The 21,323-nt window shown below is 45.4% G+C and overlaps 1 pseudogene; it reads left to right on the plus strand.

The window, feature by feature from the left end:
• Positions 1-21,323, plus strand: part of LOC115468839 — a 175,440-nt pseudogene that overhangs the window by 26,276 nt on the left and 127,841 nt on the right.

Here is a 21,323-nt window from a genome sequence, read left to right on the forward strand (position 1 = left end):
CTTCAGACACTCAGTGAGCGAATCATAAAATCTGTAGCTCACTGACTCTAACCGGTGGCTTCCATTGTAGTATAATAAGCCTACCTCGAGTATCCTCATTAGCCTGAAACTTCTACTTTTTCTTTTTTCTTTTTTCGTGTCGCTTTATAATATTCTATTTAAAAGGTACACTTATCTGCTGCTTCCCATATAGGACTTCCGGTACGCCCTACAGCGAGCTCCCGTTTCGCCACCAGCTTCATAAGGAGCAGTACCGTTTCAAATTAGGAAGGTCTCAAATTTGAAACGGTACTGCTCCTTATGAAGCTGGTGGCGAAACGGGAGCTCGCTGTAGGGCGTACCGGAAGTCCTATATGGGAAGCAGCAGATAAGTGTACCTTTTAAATAGAATATTATAAAGCGACACGAAAAAAGAAAAAGTAGAAGTTTCAGGCTAATGAGGATACTCGAGGTAGGCTTATTATACTACAATGGAAGCCACCGGTTAGAGTCAGTGAGCTACAGATTTTATGATTCGCTCACTGAGTGTCTGAAGCCGATTCTCCTACGATTAGAAAAACAGAGGGATGTTGTCTTGCTGTACACAGTAGACTTGAGAAAAGAAAATAAGCAAGTTCCATTACTTTATTTAATAGAGGTATATTATAAAAATGCACTTGATATTTTTATTACTATTATTTAAAAGACAGATATTGAATATTGAGGGGAGAGCTACCTTCATGCAGAAGTCCAGAGTCAGTCTAAATGTGCCAACATCGTCTAGTTCAGCACTAATTAGCCGCCAAGCTCATACAAAGTTAATTATGTTCAGTGGAAAATAAATCTTTTGGCTCAGCCTGCCTGCTATGTGAATATTCCACCATTGTTTCATTATTGCTACCACATATTACATATGGGCATTTGCTTTAAACATTGATTGTTTTAATTTGTTTATGCAGACCTTACATACATATGGTTTGCTTTTTAAACCCAAAGGTGAATCCTAAGGGTGGTTGAACAATTATGTATAAACTGTGTTGTTTTTGACTTTACTTGTTTTGTACTGCTTTGGGTCCTGCTGATCTGTACATCTGATGTTGTGATGGCTGCCTGTTCTGGTGTGTGCGTGTGATAATCTTTGAATAACTGTCTATACTTGTGGCTATGATTTCTGAACATGTGGTATCATTAAAGGTCAAACTTTTAAATGCCCAGTTGGGTATATATGGTAATCTCAACTTTGTTAAATGTTTCAGACATAACCATCTGTTTGTTCCCATGATATAACTGAATTCTGTTTTTCTGTCTCACTGTATTTTCAAATGTAAGCCACATTGAATCCTACTTTGCTTGGGATAATGTGTGATTATAAATGTTTTAAAAAAAAACCTTTATCCTCCACCTTTTAAGACACTGCATATCCTGCTAGATAGTAATGGCACAAAAGTTTGGTCCAGTGAAGACTAGTTCAAAATAACCTGTTCATTAGCTGGGCCCTAGTATTACCATATTAAAAATGTGACCATATCATGCCTCTGTGGCTATGTTCCACTAATGTTAAATGATTAACTGGATTTCTTGAAAGGATTATATAAATATAGGATGCGTGACTAGGGACACAAACATATATTTATTTATTCAATACCACAATTCCTCATGTACAGCCACAAAACAACTTTTTAGGGTAGATAGTATTCCATTTATTATCGACCAAATAAAGAGTTTTTAGTTTTGGCACAGGATAAGTCCATCACAAGAAAAAAAATATACGAAAACCAATGGACTGCATTAGGGGCTTATAGCCCATTTATGTTTAAGCAAAAGAGATCTGCATGAAACAAAATATTTATTTTTATTTGACTTATAAAACCACTTGCCCCTGAAACATGTTCAAAACAGAATAATCCATTTGTGTACCTAAAAGGTAAATTACAAAACAAATAAAGATGTGATTCCGTGTGCCCCAATGAAAGGAGAGTTTCATTCTACGTCCATTTAATTTCAATATATTCTATTTTCTCATGGCAGATTACAACAACAGTTAAGATGAACCCATCAGAAAATAGGATATCCTAATTGAAATCTGGATATCTTTATTGTATAGAAGCACAGTGAAGAAAAATCAAACTATAGAGTTTATAATTGCGGTTTCTACCAGCTACAATAATTTTTGAAGCTGTTTTAGTGATATTCAATTGTTACTACTTTTCTCCTCCAACTTTTAAGGCACTGCCTATCCAACTGAAACAACTTTAGACTGTTACAGATGGACCAACAATAAAGAACGACAACATGGATACAGCAGCTCATAAATCTGGCTTGCTTTGTTTCGAGTGAACGGCAATGACGGCTGCACGGAGGAGTGGAAACAAATTAACCAAACTGGCTTCCTTGCTTACAGTGGACTAGATGGCTCACTTCCACTCCTGTCTATTAAACTTCCTTGGGCAGCTTTTTCTTCTTTTTCCACCCCTCCCCTCCCCTCCGGTCTTACATCTTTCTCTCTCTCTCTTCAGCACTCTCTCTCACATCTGCATGGTTATTTTCACTGCCCTGAAGTATTCTCCCTCTGTCACCGGCGATTCACAGCCTTCTACCAGCATCGGGGCCTCTCCTGAGGTGCATCCTGCCTACTCTAATGCAACTTCCTGTTTTCCGCAGAGGTGGGACGTGCCTGAGCAGAGGCTCCGACGCTGGCAGAAGGCTGACTGTGAATCGCCGGTGTCGGGCTACTACTTTCACCCTCCTGTAGATTTCAACCTCTTCTTCCATCTCCGTTTCACTTCTTTTCTTCCTTCAAAGTCCATTCCATCCATCTATTCACTCATCTGCCTCTCAGAGTAGTAGTCATTTATTGATACCCCCCCCCCCCCCCCCCAATAAGTCCCTTTCTTCCTTTCTCACTGACTTTGACACCTGGCTTTCCTTCTTTCTTGAACCTTCATCTCTTTCCCTCATTATTGGGGATTTTAACATTCATTCTAATGATCTCTCTGACTCTTATGCTTCTCAGTTTCTCACATTAACATCCTCTTTATCTTCACTTGTGCTCCACTACGCCCGCTCACCAGAATAGCCACTGTCTTGATCTTATCTTCTCCAACTGCTCACTCTCTAGTTTCTGTGCCTCAGCAATTCCCCTCTGACCATCATCTGATAACTTTCGCACTTAACACCCTACCTCGTCCCGTCCAATCTCAACCAAAACATTTTAGGAATCTTTCGGCTATTGACCCTTCTACTCTGTCCTCCAGGGTTTCAACCACTGTTATCCAAGTCTGTCAATGAGGCTGTCTCTTCCTATTATACTGTTCTCTGCTCTGAATACTCTCGCTCCTCCCATTCCCTGTTCTGAAAGGCATACCAAACCCCATCCTTGGCTAACCTCTAGAATCTGTTACCTACGTTCCTGTGCCCACGCTGCCGAACGCCTTTGACTGAAATCCTGTACCCATGCTGGCTTCATACATTCTTGCTGACCTCTTTCCAGTCTGCTCTTTTACTTGCCAAACAGGACTGCTACATCCAGTTGACATTCTTTTGGCTCAGACCCTTGACATCTCTTTGCCACACTGAACTCTCTCTCTTCAAAGTGCCTTCACTTTCTCCCCAGACTCTGGCTGAATGTTTTCATAAGGTCCACAAGATTAAACTTTAATTCTCAACCAATTCACCTCCACCTCTCCTTCCCTTAGTCCATTCTCTCAACCCTCCTTCAACCCGTGCCTCCTTTTCTTAAGTCAGTGAAGAGGAAACTGCACACTTTCTTTCATCCTTGAAACCTGTTCCTTTGATCCTATGCCCACCCATCCACTTAGCACTATCTCTCCTACTTTCATCCCTACTATCTCTCCTACTGTCATCCCTTTTAACTGTCATATCCTTAATCTTTCACTTTCCACTGCGACTATTCCTGATGCCTTCAACCATGCTGTAGTCGCACCACTCCTCAAAAAACTTTCATTGGACCCTACCTGTCCTTCCAACTATCGCCCTCATCTCCCGCCTCCCTTTCCTATCCAAGATACTTGAACATGCTATTCACTGCTGTTGTCTTGATTTTCTTTCATCTCGAACTATTCTTGATCAATTTCAGTTTGGCTTTCGCCCGCTTCATTCAACTGAAACGCTTGCTAAAGTCTCCAATGACCTGATCCTGGCCAGATCCAAAGGTCTCTATTCTATCCTCATCCTTCTCAATCTGCTGCTTTTGACACTAATCACTGCCTACTCCTTGATGCAGTTTCCTCACTTGGATTTCAGGGCTCTGTTCTTTCCTGGTTTTCCCCATCGTACTTTTAGTGTATACTCTGGTTCCTCCTCCACTTCTATCCCAAAGTCAGTTGGTGTACATTCGGGATCTGTCCTGGGACCTCGTTCTTCATCTATGCTTCATCCCTTGGTACTCTGATCTCATCCCATGGTTTTCAATATTGCCTTTACGTTGATGACTCCCAGATTCTCTCTCTCTCTCTCTCCATATTCAACAGACTGCTAAAACCTGTCGTTTCTTTCTCTATAATATCACCTAAATTCATCCTTTCCTTTCTGAACACATTACCAGAACTCTTATCCACACTCTTATCACCTCTCACTTGGACTATTGCAACTTGCTTCTCACAGGTCTCCCACTATCTCCCCTTTAGTATTTTCAAAATTCTGCTGCATGACTTAAATTCTGCCAGTGTCGCTATGCTCATATTAGCCCTCTTCTCAAGTCACTTCATTGGCTCCCTATCAGTTTCAGCATGCAGTTTTTTATTAGGATTTATTTATCACCTTTTGAAGAAATTCACTCAAGGTGGTGTACAGTAAGAATAGATCAGACATGAGCAATAGGCAATTACAGCAGTAAAAATATTCAAATAAAGTATGGCATGGTCTACTACTTAGTGTCAACGCAATATATAATAGAACATTTTAATTGATAGTGAAGGGTAAAGCAAAGATGTAACATATAGATAGGTAAGAGTTAGTTAGAAAATAAGGTGACTGATTTAAAGTAAGTTGCACATGAGGTCAGAGAGGTGATTAAATTTAATCTCAACTAGGGTAGGAGTGGATAAACATGTCCTGCTGCAGTATGTGCAGCTAGAGTCACTCCTTGTGTATGTGAGTGAGACTAACAACTTAATTACTTCTTCCATTAAAGGCCTAGTTGACAAGCCAAGCTTTCACCTGCTTCCTGACGTAGAGATAGTCTTATGTTATGCACCGCCTGAAAGGCTCTGCTTTCCAGAGTGTGGGGGCTACTCCGTAGAAGGCTCGCTTTTGGATATCATCGTATAATGTCTTTTGGAGAGGGTGTGGTTAATGATAGTCCTTGGGAGGACCTTAGTGTTTTTGGCAGTGTGTGGAGGATCATCCTAATCTTCAGGTACTCTGGGCCATTTCCTTTAAGGCCTTGAAGATCAGATATAGAGTTTTAAGTTTAGCCCTGTATTGTACTGGTAGCCAATGAAATGTTTGCAAAAATGGTGTGATGTCACATTGCTTGCAACCTTCTTTGAGTCTTGCTGCTGCATTCTGAATCAACTGGAGCTGGTGCAGGCCCTTTGTAGTCAGACCATTGTATAGTGCATTTCAGTAATCCAGTCTTGATGGCATCATGGCATGCATAACTGGGATAAGATTTACCTTCTCGATGTAAGGAGAGAGGCAGCATAGCTGTCACAAATAGTAGAAGCAGCTCTTGAAGGTTGCTTGGATTTGGGGAATCAGAGTAAGTGTTGAATCTAACTGTATTTCAAGGTTCCTAACTTGTGATTTGAGGGGAGTTCGTACTTCCCAAAAGGGATTTTGATGTCAGGTACATATCCACTTGTGTTAGGGACCCAGAGAAGCTCGGTTTTACTTGGGTTCAGGCAAAGTTTGTTGTGGATAGCCCATTCTTGAATTGATGTTAGATAGGTAATCAGTTTATTCAAGGCTGTAGGTAAGTCAGGTTCAATGGGTATGAGTAGCTGCATAGATGTAGAACTGAGTGTCCATTGACCGAATCAGCTCAGCTAGTGGCTTGAGGTAGATATTGAACAGAATAGGTGACAGTGTCGATCCTTGTGGTACCCCACAGGTCCGTGTCCATGGTTGTGATGAGTTGCTTCTGAACATTATGGATTGTTGCCTGTCTGATAAATAGGATCTGAACCAGGCAAGTAGTGTGCCATTGATACCTGTTTCTGTCTTTCATGCTAGCATGATATGATCCGCAGTGTCAAAAGCCGCTGAGAAATTTAGCAGTACTAACATCGAGGTGAATCCCTCTTCTCTGTTTCTGTGAAGATCATCTAGTAGGGACAGGTGGACCGTTTCTGTTCCATAATGGGTCTGAATCCAGATTGACATGGGTCTAGCCAGTTTCTCTCCTAGCCAATCATTAAGTTGAACACAGACTGTTCTATGAGTTTCTCTAGAAATAGAATGTTGGATACTGGCCTGTAACCAGGGGCGTAGCTGCTATGGGGTCACGGGGGCCTGGGCCCCCGTAGATTTGGCCCTGGACCCCCCTGCCGGCGACCCTCTCAACCCCCCCCCCCTCCCGCCACCAACCCGCTGCCTGCTACCTTTGCTGGCGGGGACCCCAACCCCTGCCAGCCGAAGTCTTCTTCCTTCGTTTGGTTTCTGACTGAGTCTGACGTCCTGCACATATAACGTGCAGGATGTCAGACTCACAGAAACAGAACGAAGCCCTGCAGATCGCAAGGCTTCGTTCTGTTTCTGTGAGTCTGACGTCGACATCAGACTCAGTCAGAAACCAAACGAAGGAAGAAGACTTCCACTGGCGGGGGTTGGGGTCCCCTGCCAGCAAAGGTGGTAGGTGACGGTGACGACGCGCTGGGGGTCGAGAGGGTCATCGGCAGGGGGGTTCAAAGTTGTTGGAGGTGTCGGCAATGGCGGGCAGGCGGGGGGGGGGGGGGCGGCGGTGCCGGGTGGGGCTAAAATGTGCCCCCTCACCTCGGCTCTGGACCCCCCCTACCGTTGAAGTCTGGCTACGCCCCTGCCTGTAACTTTCAAGTTTGTCCTTGTCAAGATTGTTTTTCTTTAGCAGAGGGCAAACCACTGCCTTTTTTAATGCTGTTGGTTGTTGCCCATTAGAAAGAGAGGTGTTCACAATTTTTGTGGCACCTTCTATAAGGCCCATACTTGCCTATTGCACTATCTTTGATGGGCAGGGGTCGAGGGAGCAGGTAGTTGGTTGAAGGTCTCTTAGGATTTTGTCAAGGCTCTCCTCTTTCATTGGGTTAAATGTCCCATCTGTCTCTGTCAGGCGGGGGATTGTTTGTGCTCCCCTGGTGGACTGGTTGGGATTGCCTGTAAATCCTGGCAGAGACTTTTAATTTTGTTGGCAAAGTATGCAGCAAAATCATTGCAGTTTAGATTGGGCAGGCTGGTTCTGTTGTGGGGGCTGCAGTAGGCTGTTTACTACACTGAACAACTACTTGGTTGAATTGGCAGCCTGTGCAATGCATTGAGAAATACTGTTTTTTGGTTGCTGTTAAGGCTTGGCAGTACGCCATCTCCTTTCCAGTTTTCATCCTTTGCGCTTAAGGATCCAGATTTCCGGAGAAAACCAAGGTGAGCATTTGTGAGTGGAGCCTAAGACCTTTTTTAGTTGTGCTGTTTTCTCTAAGGTCTTGGCTAAGTGTGTATTCAGATGTCAACTTGTTCTGACACTGTTGTCTTTTCATCCACATGTAGATAGTCCAAGACCTCTAGGAAATTCTCTGTGGCCAGCTTTTTTTTGTGTCTGATCGCCTTCCAAACTCTGGGAGGTGCCATTTGTTTCAGGTGGTCACTGAGGGAGAATTTAATTAGAAAATGGTCTGACCATGATAGGGTTGTTTATTTCAATACTGTTGTCCTAGGATATCCACTCCTTTGTAGAATACCAGGTCTAGTATGTGACCCTTTTTGCAGGTTGGAGAATTGATCACCTGTGTAAATCCTGGTGCTGTCATAGTGTCCAGAAAGGCAGCTGTGGTGGTATCTGGGGTTTTGATGTGTAGATTGAAGTCTCTCATAATCACCAACCTAAGGACCCTCTTAATGACTTACAAGTGCATTCACTCAGCAGCTCCCTGGTACCTCTCCACTCTTATCTCTCTCCCTACATCCCACCTCCCCGGGAACTCTGTTCACTGGGTAAATCTCTTATCTGCAACCTTCTCCACTTCTAACTCCAGACTCCATTCCTTTTAGCTTGCTGCACCATATGCCTGGAATAGGGAGCCATTGAAGTGACTTGAGGAGAGGGCTAATATGAGCATAGCGACACTGGCGGAATGTAAGTCGTGCAGCAGAATTTTGAACAGATAGAAGGGGAGAGAGATGACTTAGTGGGAGACCTGTGAGAAGCAAGTTGCAATAGTCTAAACGAGAGGTGATAAGAGTGTGGATAAGGGTTCTGGTAGTGTGCTCAGAAAGGAAAGGGCAAATTTTGGTGATACTTGTCACGAATGTGGTTATGACTCCACTTTTCAGACTCATCTTGCCTTCTGGTGGTCTGCTTCAGAAGTGGTTCCTGTCTGTTCTTTTCTTTGCTTTGTTGCCTCTGCTGCCACTTCCTGTGTGCTCCAAGCCTCTCTCTGGTGTCCAGTGTGTTTCAAGCCTCTTTCCTGTAGTGATTCCACTTCCTGTGTGTTCCAAGCCTCACTTTGTTGTTCAGTGTGTTTCAAGTCTCATTCCTGTAGTCATGACATCATCAGTGAAGGCCCTCATAAGGAAGCTGAAGACATTCATTCAGGGCCTTTGCAAAGCCAAAGGTCTCCAGGTTTGTCGGTGTGCTTGTTAGCACTTGTCCTGTTTCCCAGTTGGGGTGCTTGTTTAGCACTTTTGTCCTGTTTCCTAGTTAGTGTGCCTGTGTGGCACTTCTGCTTTAGTTTTTCTGTTTGTCTGTGTGATAGGTTTAGCGTTTCTGCCTTAGTTCCTGCTTGTTCCAGCCTGCCTGCCTTCAGCTTCAGCTCCAGTCCTGCTTGTTCCAGCCTGCCTGCCTGCCTTCGGCTTCATTTCCTGCCCTGTATGTTCCAGCCCTGCCTTCCTTCGGCTTCATTTCCTGTCCTGTATGTTCCAGCCCTGCCTACCTTCAGCTTTAGTTCCAGCCCTGCCTTGCCTAGAGCTCTACCTAGTTTCTTCTTCCTTCTGCTGTTGTGTTTGGGTTTCCGATTAGCCTTATGGCGTGCATGAGAGGGCTCTGTGTGCATTGGTTCCATGTTGGCCTTGTGGCCCGTTTGAATGCTTTCTCTTCTGGCTTTACTTAGTTCTGTCCCTGTGTTCCCTGCCTAGTCCAGTTCTGGTTTGTGTCCTAGTGCAGCTTGTATGTTCTGTGCAATCCTGGTCTGTTTCTGTCTGTGTGCTTATTGCACTTCTAGTTTGTTCCTGTTCTGTTAGTTTTGTCCAGTCCTGGTTGGAGGATTTTGCCTGCTGCTGCCACTTGTAGACAGCAGCCCAAGAGCTCACGTTGTTCCTGACAGTTTGTTTAGAGCCTGAGACTGTTACAATATTATAGACAAAGAAACATGTTTTAGCAGCCTGTTGGATATGTGCAGAGAAAGAGAGTTGTTGAAGACGACCCCAAGGTTACGAGCTGATGAGACAGGGAGGATATGAGTGTAATCCACAGAGAGAGAGAATGGGGGAAGAGAAGAGGTTGGTTTAGGGGGAAGGATAAGAAGCTCAGTCTCGGTCATGTTTATTGTCAGATGGCAGTGAGACATCCAGGCAGCAATGTCAGATGGGCAGGTGAAAATCATGGGATGAGATCAGAGTGCAAAGGGAAGAAGTATAGATGGAGAAAAGAAGTCCCAGGACAGATCCCCAAGGTACACCAACAGATAGTGGGATAGAAGTGGAGGAGGATCCACCAGAGTATACTATACACTAAAAGTATGATGGGAGAGATAAGAAGAAAACCTGGAAAGAACAGAGCCCTGAAATCCAAGTGAGGACAATGTATCAAGGAGTAGGCAGTGATCAACAGTGTCAAAAGCAGCAGATTGAAGGATGAGGATAGAACAGACCTTTGGATCTGGCCAGGAACAGGTCATTGGAGACTTTAGCAAATGCTTTTTCAGTTGAATGAAGAGGGTGAAAGCCAGATTGAAGTGGATCAAGAATAGCTTGAGATGAGAGTCAAGACAACGGTGGTGAACAGCATGTTCAAGTATCTTGGATAGGAAAGGGAAGAGGGAGATTGGGCAATAGTTGGAACACTATCTATCCTTCTCTATTGATAATACTGACCATTTAATCCTACTCTGTTTTCTGTCTTTTTAACCAGTTTTTAATCCACAGTAGGACATTGCCTCCTATCCCTTTACATGCACCCATTATCTTTTTCTTTGAAGAACTGTTTGAGTTTGTGTTTTGAGTCTTCTTCCTTGGAGCTTCATACTGTACATAACCTTATTTTAGTGGCATTTCCAAACCCATTTGCCACAGCTTAAGTGCTGATATGCTGGGACAGTATCTATCTACCAACCAGTCAGAGCTTCAATACCCAGAAAACCTGGAACAGGTCAGAGCCACCAACCATAGATGTTCCTTCTCTTCCACCTCTTCCCCCCAATACATTTATCTTGCCTTTCTCCTGCCACAATGATCAGTCCAGTTCCATCCCCAACCCCTGTTCTGTGGTTCGCATGATCTTCAGATGTTAAGGGGAGCAGTTCTTACAGTTGCTATTGCTACACTTTTTTCTTCCTCGTTGGCCAGCTTTGATCTGTAGTTGAAAAGGCTAAGGATCCAATAGTTTTGCAAATTGTACATGGTTTTGACTACAGAAGGAAGCAGCAGCAGCAGCAGCAAGTATTCACTGATTTCTGCTGGTTGGAAGAGAACATGAGGAGGGATGGATAATTACTGCAATCATATAAGGAATGAATAGATGATTGTGGCAGGGAAAAGGGTAAGGAAAGAGTATAATTTCTTCAACAAAGTGGGATAGAAAAGATAATTTTGCTGTAAGGGGTTGGAAAAAGAAAGAGGCGGTGAGGTAGGGACGAAAGAAAGGAACATGAATATGCTGAGGGAGAAAAATGATTCTCAGGAAGAGGTGGGAGAAAGGAAAATGTGGGAGAGAGGTTCTGGAAGCCAAATTTAGGCTCTTAGGTAGAAAGCTCAAATCCAGATCCTCTAGGGTAGCATTTTCTGAAATGCTACACCTTCCATGCGCAGGTCCCAAGAGACAGGCAGAGCTCCGGGGTCTCAATGCGTGGATGAGACGATGGTGCAGGGAGGAGGGTTTTAGATTTGTTAGGAACTGGGCAACATTCTGGGGAAGGGGGAGCCTATTCTGAAAGGATGGGCTCCACTTTAACCAGGGTGGGACCAGGCTGCTGGCGTCGGCATTTAAAAAGGAGATAGAGCAGCTTTTAAACTAGAAACGGGGGGAAGGCCGACAGTCACTCAAAAGTGCATGGTTCGGGATAAGGTATCTTTCAAAGATATCACCAAAACAGGGAAGATAGGGTATCCTGATAGTGAGGTTGCAAAAGAGACTATAGTAGATCAGGTGTCCTTAAATAAAAATCAGACAAAAGATTGCAAATTAATACTGTCAAGTATTAAGCATGATGTAAATAGGAACAACAAACATACTTTGAAATGTCTTTATGCGAATGCCAGGAGCCTAAGAAATAAGATGGGAGAGTTAGAATATATTGCACTAAATGAAAAATTAGATATAATAGGCATCTCTGAGACCTGGTGGAAGGAGGATAACCAGTGGGACACTGTCCTACCGGGGTACAAATTATATTGTAGTGATAGGGTGGATCGAATTGGTGGAGGGGTAGCATTGTATATTAACGAGAGCCTTGAATCAAATAGATTGAAAATTTTGCAGGAAACAAAACACTTCTTGGAATCACTGTGGATTGAGATTCCATGTGTAAAGTGGAAAAGGCTAGTGATAGGAGTGTACTACCATCAGTCTGGCCAGGATGAACAGACGGATGCAGAGATGTTAAAGGAAATTAGGGACGCAAACAAACTGGGCAACATGATTATAATGGGTGATTTCAATTACCCCAATATTGACTGGGTAAATGTAACATTGGGGTACGCTAGGGAGGTAAAATTACGTGATGAAATCAAGAACAGCTTTATGGAACAGTTGGTACAAGAGCCGACGAGAGAAGGAAAAATTCTAGACCTAGTCCTTAGTGGAGCGCATGATCTGGTGCGGGAGCTAATGGTGCTGGGGCCGCTTGATAACAGTGATCATAATATGATCGGATTTGATATTAACTTTGAAGTAAGTATACATAGGAAATCAAATACGTTAGCGTTTAACTTTAAAAAAGGAGACTATGATCAAATGAGAAGAACAGTGAAAAAAAAAACCTTAGAGGAGCGACTGCAAGGGTCAAAAATTTACATCAGGCATGGATGCTGTTCAAAAACACCATCCTGGAAGCCCAGGCCAAATATATTCCGTGTATTAAAAAAGGAGGATGGAAGACCAAACGACAGCCGGTGTGGTTAAAAAGTGAGGTGAAGGAAGCTATTAGAGCTAAAAGAAAATCCTTCAGAAAATGGAAGAAGGAACCGACTGAAAATAATAAGAAACAGCATAAGTAATGTCAAGTCAAATGCAAAGCGCTGATAAGGAAGGCTAAGAGGGACTTCGAAAAAAAGACTGCGTTGGAGGCAAAAAGACATAGTAAAAAATTGTTTTAGGTATATTAAAAGCAGGAAGCTGGCTAAAGAATCAGTTGGACCGCTAGATGACCGAGGAGTAAAAGGGGCGATCAGGGAAGACAAAGCCGTAACAGAGAGATTAAATAAATTCTTTGCTTCGGTCTTCACTGAGGAAGATTTGGGTGGGATACCGGTGCCAGAAATGGTATTCAAAGCTGACGAGTCGGAGAAACTTAATGAATTCTCTGTAAACCTGGAGGATGTAATGGGGCAGTTCTACAAACTGAAGAGTAGCAAATCTCCTGGACCGGATGGTATTCATCCCAGAGTACTGATAGAACTGAAAAATGAACTTGCGGAGCTATTGTTAGTAATATGTAATTTATCCTTAAAATCAAGCGTGGTACTGGAAGATTGGAGGGTGGCCAATGTAACGCTGATTTTTAAAAAAGGTTCCAGAGGAGATCCGAGAAATTATAGACCGGTGAGTCTGACGTCGGTGCCGGGCAAAATGGTAGAGACTATTATTAAGAACAAAATTACAGAGCATATTTAAAAGCATGGATTAATGAGACGTGAAGGGGCATAATCGAACGGAAACGTCTATCTCCATGGGCGTTTATCTCTGAGAACGGGTCCGTGAAGGGGCGGACCGAAGCGTATTTTCGAAAAACATGGACGTTTATCTTTTTTTGAGCTGGGCGTTTTTGTTTTTCAGCGATAATGGAAACCGAAAGCGCCCAGCTCAAAAACGAATAACTCCAAGACATTTATTCGTGGGAGGGGCCAGGATTCGTAGTGCACTGGTCCCCCTCACATGCCAGGACACCAACCGGGCACCCTAGGGGGCACTTTTACAAAAAAAAAAAAAAAAAAGGTAAAACAGCTCCCAGGTGCATAGCACCCTTCCCTTGGGTGTTGAGCCCCCCAAATCCCCCTCAAAACCCACTGCCCACAAGTCTACACCATTACTATAGCCCTAAGGGGTGAAGGGGGGCACCTACATGTGGGTACAGTGGGTTTGGGGGGCGGTTTGGAGGGCTCCCATTTACCAGCACAAGTGTAACAGGTGGGGGGGGGGGATGGGCCTGGGTCCACCTGCCTGAAGTCCACTGCACCCCCTAATAACTGCTCCAGTGACCTGCATACTGCTGCCAGGGAGGTGGGTATGACATTTGAGGGAATATTTGAAGCGGGGGAGTCGGAGAAACTAAACAAATTCTCTGTAACCTTGGAGGATGTAATGGGTCAGTTCAGCAAGCTGAAGAGTAGTAAATCACCGGGACCTGATGGTATTCATCCCAGAGTATTAATAGAACTAAAAAATGAACTTGCGGAGCTACTGTTAGAAATATGCAATCTGTCCCTAAAATCGAGTGTAATACCGGAAGACTGGAGGGTAGCCAATGTTACTCCGATTTTTAAGAAAGGTTCCAGAGGAGATCCGGGAAATTATAGACCGGTGAGTCTGACGTCGGTGCCGGGCAAGATGGTGGAGGCTATTATTAAGAATAAAATTGCAGAGCATATACAAAAACATGGACTGATGAGACAAAGTCAGCACGGATTTAGTGAAGGGAAGTCTTGCCTCACCAATCTAATGCATTTTTTTGAGGGGGTAAGCAAACATGTGGACAATGGGGAGCCGGTTGATATTGTATATCTGGATTTTCAGAAGGCGTTTGACAAAGTGCCGCACGAAAGACTCCTGAAGAAATTGCAGAGTCATGGAATCGGAGGTAGGGTATTATTATGGATTAAGAACTGGTTGAAAGATAGGAAGCAGAGAGTAGGATTGCGTGGCCAGTATTCTCAGTGGAGGAGGGTAGTTAGTGGGGTCCCGCAGGGGTCTGTGCTGGGTCCGTTGCTTTTTAATGTATTTATAAATGACCTAGAGATGGGAATAACTAGTGAGGTAATTAAATTCGCCGATGACACAAAATTATTCAGGGTCGTCAAGTCGCAGGAGGAATGTGAACGATTACAGGAGGACCTTGCGAGACTGGGAGAATGGGCGTGCAAGTGGCAGATGAAGTTCAATGTTGACAAGTGCAAAGTGATGCATGTGGGTAAGAGGAACCCGAATTATAGCTACGTCTTGCAAGGTTCCGCGTTAGGAGTTACGGATCAAGAAAGGGATCTGGGTGTCGTCGTCGATGATACGCTGAAACCTTCTGCTCAGTGTGCTGCTGCGGCTAGGAAAGCGAATAGAATGTTGGGTGTTATTAAGAAGGGTATGGAGTCCAGGTGTGCGGATGTTATAATGCCGTTGTATCGCTCCATGGTGCGACCGCACCTGGAGTATTGTGTTCAGTACTGGTCTCCGTATCTCAAAAAAGATATAGTAGAATTGGAAAAGGTACAGCGAAGGGCGACGAAAATGATAGTGGGGATGGGACGACTTTCCTATGAAGAGAGGCTGAGAAGGCTAGGGCTTTTCAGCTTGGAGAAGAGACGGCTGAGGGGAGATATGATAGAAGTGTATAAAATAATGAGTGGAATGGATCGGGTGGATGTGAAGCGACTGTTCACGCTATCCAAAAATACTAGGACTAGAGGGCATGAGTTGAAGCTACAGTGTGGTAAATTTAAAACGAATCGGAGAAAATTTTTCTTCACCCAACGTGTAATTAGACTCTGGAATTCATTGCCGGAGAACGTGGTACGGGCGGTTAGCTTGACGGAGTTTAAAAAGGGGTTAGATAGATTCCTAAAGGACAAGTCCATAGACCGCTATTAAATGGACTGGAAAAATTCCTCATTTTTAGGTATAACTTGTCTGGAATGTTTTTACGTTTGGGGAGCGTGCCAGGTGCCCTTGACCTGGATTGGCCACTGTCGGTGACAGGATGCTGGGCTAGATGGACCTTTGGTCTTTCCCAGTATGGCACTACTTATGTACTTATGTACTTATGAGGGTGAAAATAAAAAGTTGTGAAACGGCATATTTTGTGGTGGGAGGGGGTTTGTGACCACTGGGGGAGTCAGGGGAGGTCATCCCCGATGCCCTCCAGTGGTCATCTGGTCATTTAGGGCACTTTTCTTTCCGAGCACTCTACCAAAACCCTCATCCACACCCTTGTCACCTCTCGTTTAGACTACTGCAATCTGCTTCTTGCTGGCCTCCCACTTAGTCAGCTCTCCCCTCTCCAATCGGTTCAAAACTCTGCTGCCCGTCTCGTCTTCCGCCAGGGTCGCTTTACTCATACTACCCCTCTCCTCAAGTCGCTTCTCTGGCTCCCTATCCGTTTTCGCATCCTGTTCAAACTTCTTCTACTAACCTATAAATGTACTCACTCTGCTGCTCCCCAGTATCTCTCCACACTCGTCCTTCCCTACACCCCTTCCCGTGCACTCCGCTCCATGGATAAATTTTTCTTATCTGTTCCCTTCTCCACTACTGCCAACTCCAGACTTCGCGCCTTCTGTCTCGCTGCACCCTACGCCTGGAATAAACTTCCTGAGCCCCTACGTCTTGCCCCTTCCTTGGCCACCTTTAAATCTAGACTGAAAGCCCACCTCTTTAATATTGCTTTTGACTTGTAACCACTTGTAACCACCTGCCTCCACCTACCCTCCTCCTTCCTGTACACAATAATTGATTTGATTTGCTTACTTTATTTCTTGTCTATTAGATTGTAAGCTCTTTGAGCAGGGACTGTCTTCTATGTTTGTGCAGCGCTGCGTATGCCTTGTAGCGCTATAGAAATGCTAAATAGTAGTAGTAGTAGTAGTACTTATTCGTGGAAAAACAGGGTCCAGGAAAAGTGCCCTAAATTCTCGCTAAAAACGCATATTTTTTTTCCATTATCGGCGAAAGGCGCCCATCTCTGATCGGCCGATAACCACGCCCCAGTTCTGCCTTCACCACGCCTTCGACACGCCCCCATCAACTTTGTCCGCATCCGCGACGGAGTGCAGTTGAAAATGTCCAAATTCGACTTTCGATTATACCGCTTTATTTGTTTTTGTGAGATAAACGTCTATCTCCCGATTTGGGTCACAATATAGGCGTTTTTCTATTTCGATTATAAGCAGGAAAGTCAACATGGATTTAGTGAAGGGAAATCTTGCCTCACCAATCTACTACATTTCTTTGAAGAGGTGAACAAACGTGGCTAAAGGTGAGCTGGTTGATATTGTGTAACTGGATTTTCAGAAGGAGTTTAACAAAGTACCTCATGAAAAACTCCAGAGGAAATTGGAGAGTCATGGGATAGGAGGTAGTGTTCTACTGTGGATTAAAAACTGGTTAAAAGATAGAAAACAGAGAGTAGGGTTAAATGGTCATTATTCTCAATGGTGAAGGGTAGTTAGTGGGGTTCCCCAGGGGTCTGTGCTGGGACCGCTGCTTTTTAACATATTTATAAATGACCTAGAGATAGGAGTAACTAGTGAGGTAATTAAATTTGCTGATGACACAAAGTTATTCAAAGTCGTTAAATCGCGGGAGGATTGTGAAAAATTACAAGAGGACCTTACGAGACTGGGAGACTGGGTGTCTAAATGGCTGATGACGTTTAATGTGAGCAAGTGCAAAGTGATGCATGTGGGAAAGAGGAACCCGAATTATAGCTACGTCATGCAAGGTTCCATGTTAGGAGTCACGGACCAAGAAAGGGATCTAGGTGTCGTCGTTAGTGATACGTTGAAACCTTCTGCTCAGTGTGCTGCTGCGGCTAAGAAAGCAAATAGAATGTTTGGTATTATTAAGAAAGGAATGGAAAACAAAAATGAGGATGTTATAATGGCTTTGTATCGCTCCATGGTGTGACCGCACCTCGAATATTGTGTTCAATTCTGTGTTCATCTCAAAAAATATATAGTGGAATTAGAAAAGGTGCAGAGAAGGGCGACGAAAATGATAAAGGGGATGGGATGACTTCCCTATGAGGAAATGTTAAAGCGGCTAGGGCTCTTCAGCTTGGAGAAAAGGCGGCTGAGGGGAGATATGATAGAGGTCTATAGAATAATGAGTGGAGTTGAACGGGTAGATGTGAAGCGTCTGTTTACGCTTTCCAAAAATACTAGGACTAGGGAGCATGCGATGAAGCTACAATGTAGTAAATTTAAAACAAATCTGAGAAAATGTTTCTTCACTCAATGTGTAATTAAACTCTGGAATTCGTTGCCAGAGAATGTGGTAAAGGTGGTTAGCTTAGCGGAGTTTTAAAAAGGTTTGGACGTCTTCCTAAAGGAAAAGTCCATAGACCATTATTAAATGGACTTGAGGAAAATCCACTATTTCTGGGATAAGCAGTATAAAATGTTTTGTACTTTTTTGGGATTTTGTCAGGTATTTGTGACCTGGATTGGCCACTGTTGGAAACAGGATGCTGGGCTTGATGGACCTTTGGTCTTTCCCACTAAAGCAATACTTCTGTACTTATGACTGGGTTTATTTTATCATGGCTCAGAACCACCTTCCCAAATGTGCTGTGACACACAAAAGGTTGGGAACCATGTCATAAAATATCTAATATAATAAAACGCACCGTGAACGTTCTAATCAGGACAACGTTCTGAAGCCATCTGACGTCACTCCCTGAGTCCCTGGCTGTAGGGTTCGTGGCGTTCGTGGTGTGAAGCCACCCAGCCGTCTCTGCCCCGCCCTCGCGTCTAAACAAACAAATCCGGAAGCGAAGCGTCAGGGAAGGAGGCGGCGCTCCCGACGTCTAGCCTTCCCTTCGCTGTGTTCCGCCTTCAAAAAAAGGCGGAACACAGCGAAGGGAAAGCTAGACGTCGGGAGCGCCGCCTCCTTCCCTGACGCTTCGCTGCCGGAAACGCCACGGAGGTAAAGTTAAAAAGAATAAAAAAAACAAAAAAGGGATGCATGGATGCGAAGGGGGGGGGGGCATGGATGCGGGGGGGGGGGGGGAGAAGAGGGCGGGCCAGGCTGGGACATGGGAGAGAGAGGAGCATCGAGGAGGGGCCATGGAAGGGAGAGAGGGGACTTGCTGGAAAAGGATGAATGGAGGCAGCAGGGGACAGAGGAGCATGGATTGGGAGGGCAGGGCTCAGGGAAAGAGGGAAATTGCTAAAAAGGGATGAATGGAGGGGGCAAGGGACAGAGGAGCATGGATGGGCATGGATTGGGAGGGCAGGACTCAGGGAGAGAGGGAAATTGCTGGATAGGGATGAATAGAGGGGACAGATGGGCATGGATGGATATGGATTGCAGGGCAGGCCTCAGGGAGAGAGGGCAATTGCTGGATAGGGAAAAATGGAGGGGCCAGGTGACAGAGGAGCATGGATGGGCATGGATTGGAAGGGCAGGACTCAGGGAGAGGGGAATTGCTGGATAGGGATGAATGGAGGGGACAGATGGGCATGGATGGATATGGATTGTAGGGCAGGCCTCAGGCAGAGAGGGGAAATGCTGGATAGGGATGAATGGAGGGGGCAGGTAACAGAGAAACATGGATGGCCATGGATTGGGAGGGCAGGGCTCAGGGAGAGAGTGGAATTGCTGGAAAGGGATGAATGGAGGGGCCAGGGGACAGAGGAGCATGGATTGGGAGGGCAGGGCTCAGGGAGAGAGGGGAATTGCTGGATAGGGATGAATGGAGGGGACAGATGGGCATGGATGCATATGGATTGCAGGGCAGGCCTCAGGCAGAGAGGGCAATTGCTGGATAGGGATGAATGGAAGGGCCAGGTGACAGAGGAGCATGGATGGGCATGGATTGGAAGGGCAGGACTCAGGGAGAGGGGACTTGCTGGATAGGGATGAATGGAGGGGACAGATGGGCATGGATGGATATGGATTGCAGGGCAGGCCTCAGGCAGAGAGGGGAAATGCTGGATAGGGATGAATGGAGGGGGCAGTGCCCATGGAGAGAGGGGAATTGCTGGAAATGGATGAATGGAGGGGGCAGGGGACAGAGGAGCATGGATGGGCATGGATTGGGAGGGCAGGACTCAGGGAGAGAGGGAAATTGCTGGATAGGGATGAATAGAGGGACAGATGGGCATGGATGGATATGGATTGCAGGACAGGCCTAAGGGAGAGAGGGCAATTGCTGGATAGTGATGAATGGAGGGGCCAGGTGACAGAGGAGCATGGATGGGCATGGATTGGAAAGGCAGGACTCAGGGAGAGGGGAATTGCTGGATAGGGATGAATGGAGGGGACAGATGGGCATGGATGGATATGGATTGCAGGACAGGCCTCAGGCAGAGAGGGGAAATGCAGGATAGGGATGAATGGAGGGGGCAGGTGACAGAGAAACATGGATGGCCATGGATTGGGAGGGCAGGGCTCAGGGAGAGACTCACTCTCTCTCTCACACTTTCACTCTGACTCTCAAACAGTCACTCTCACATACACTCTCCCAAACATACACACTCCGAGGAAAACCTTGCTAGCGCCCGTTTCATTTGTGTCAGAAACGGGCCTTTTTTACTAGTCTTCTATAAAGGGAAAAAAAGGGGGAGGGTTGCCATTTGCATGTTTAACTTTGTAATATAAGTGTAAAAGTTCAAGACCGTCCTCTTGATTTTATTCATGTCAAAAACTTCAATGATCAAGCAGAACTATCTTTCTAAATGTGCTGTGAACCTGAAAAGTTTGGGAACCATGTTATAAAATACTAGTAAAAAAGGCCCGTTTCTGACACAAATGAAACGGGCGCTAGCAAGGTTTTCCTCGGAGTGTGTATGTTTGGGAGAGTGTATGTGAGAGTGACTGTTTGAGAGTCAGAGTGAAAGTGTGAGTGTGTGAGAGAGAGAGTGAGTCTCTCCCTGAGCCCTGCCCTCCCAATCCATGGCCATCCATGTTTCTCTGTCACCTGCCCCCTCCATTAATCCCTATCCTGCATTTCCCCTCTCTGCCTGAGGCCTGCCCTGCAATCCATATCCATCCATGCCCATCTGTCCCCTCCATTCATCCCTATCCAGCAATTCCCCTCTCTCTGAGCCCTGCCCTCCCAATCCATGGCCATCCATGTTTCTCTGTCACCTGCCCCCTCCATTCATCCCTATCCTGCATTTCCCCTCTCTGCCTGAGGCCTGTCCTGCAATCCATATCCATCCATGCCCATCTGTCCCCTCCATTCATCCCTATCCAGCAATTCCCCTCTCCCTGAGTCCTGCCCTTCCAATCCATGCTCCTCTGTCACCTGGCCCCTCCATTTTTCCCTATCCAGCATTTCCCCTCTCTGCCTGAGGCCTGCCCTGCAATCCATATCCATCCATGCCCATCTGTCCCCTCCATTCATCCCTATCCAGCAATTCCCCTCTCCCTGAGTCCTGCCCTTCCAATCCATGCCCATCCATGCTCCTCTGTCACCTGGCCCCTCCATTTTTCCCTATCCAGCAATTGCCCTCTCTCCCTGAGGCCTGCCCTGCAATCCATATCCATCCATGCCCATCTGTCCCCTCTATTCATCCCTATCCAGCAATTTCCCTCTCTCCCTGAGTCCTGCCCTCCCAATCCATGCCCATCCATGCTCCTCTGTCCCTTGCCCCCTCCATTCATCCCTTTTCAGCAATTTCCCTCTTTCCCTGAGCCCTGCCCTCCCAATCCATGCTCCTCTGTCCCCTGCTGCCTCCATTCATCCTTTTCCAGCAAGTCCCCTCTCTCCCTTCCATGGCCCCTCCTCGATGCTCCTCTCTCTCCCATGTCCCAGCCTGGCCCGCCCTCTTCTCCCCTCCCCCTTCGCATCCCTTTTTTGTTTTTTTTTATTCTTTTTAACTTTACCTCC

The sequence above is a fragment of the Microcaecilia unicolor genome, chromosome 1, assembly GCF_901765095.1.
Source record: "Microcaecilia unicolor chromosome 1, aMicUni1.1, whole genome shotgun sequence".
NCBI classification, from domain to species: Eukaryota; Metazoa; Chordata; class Amphibia; order Gymnophiona; family Siphonopidae; genus Microcaecilia; species Microcaecilia unicolor.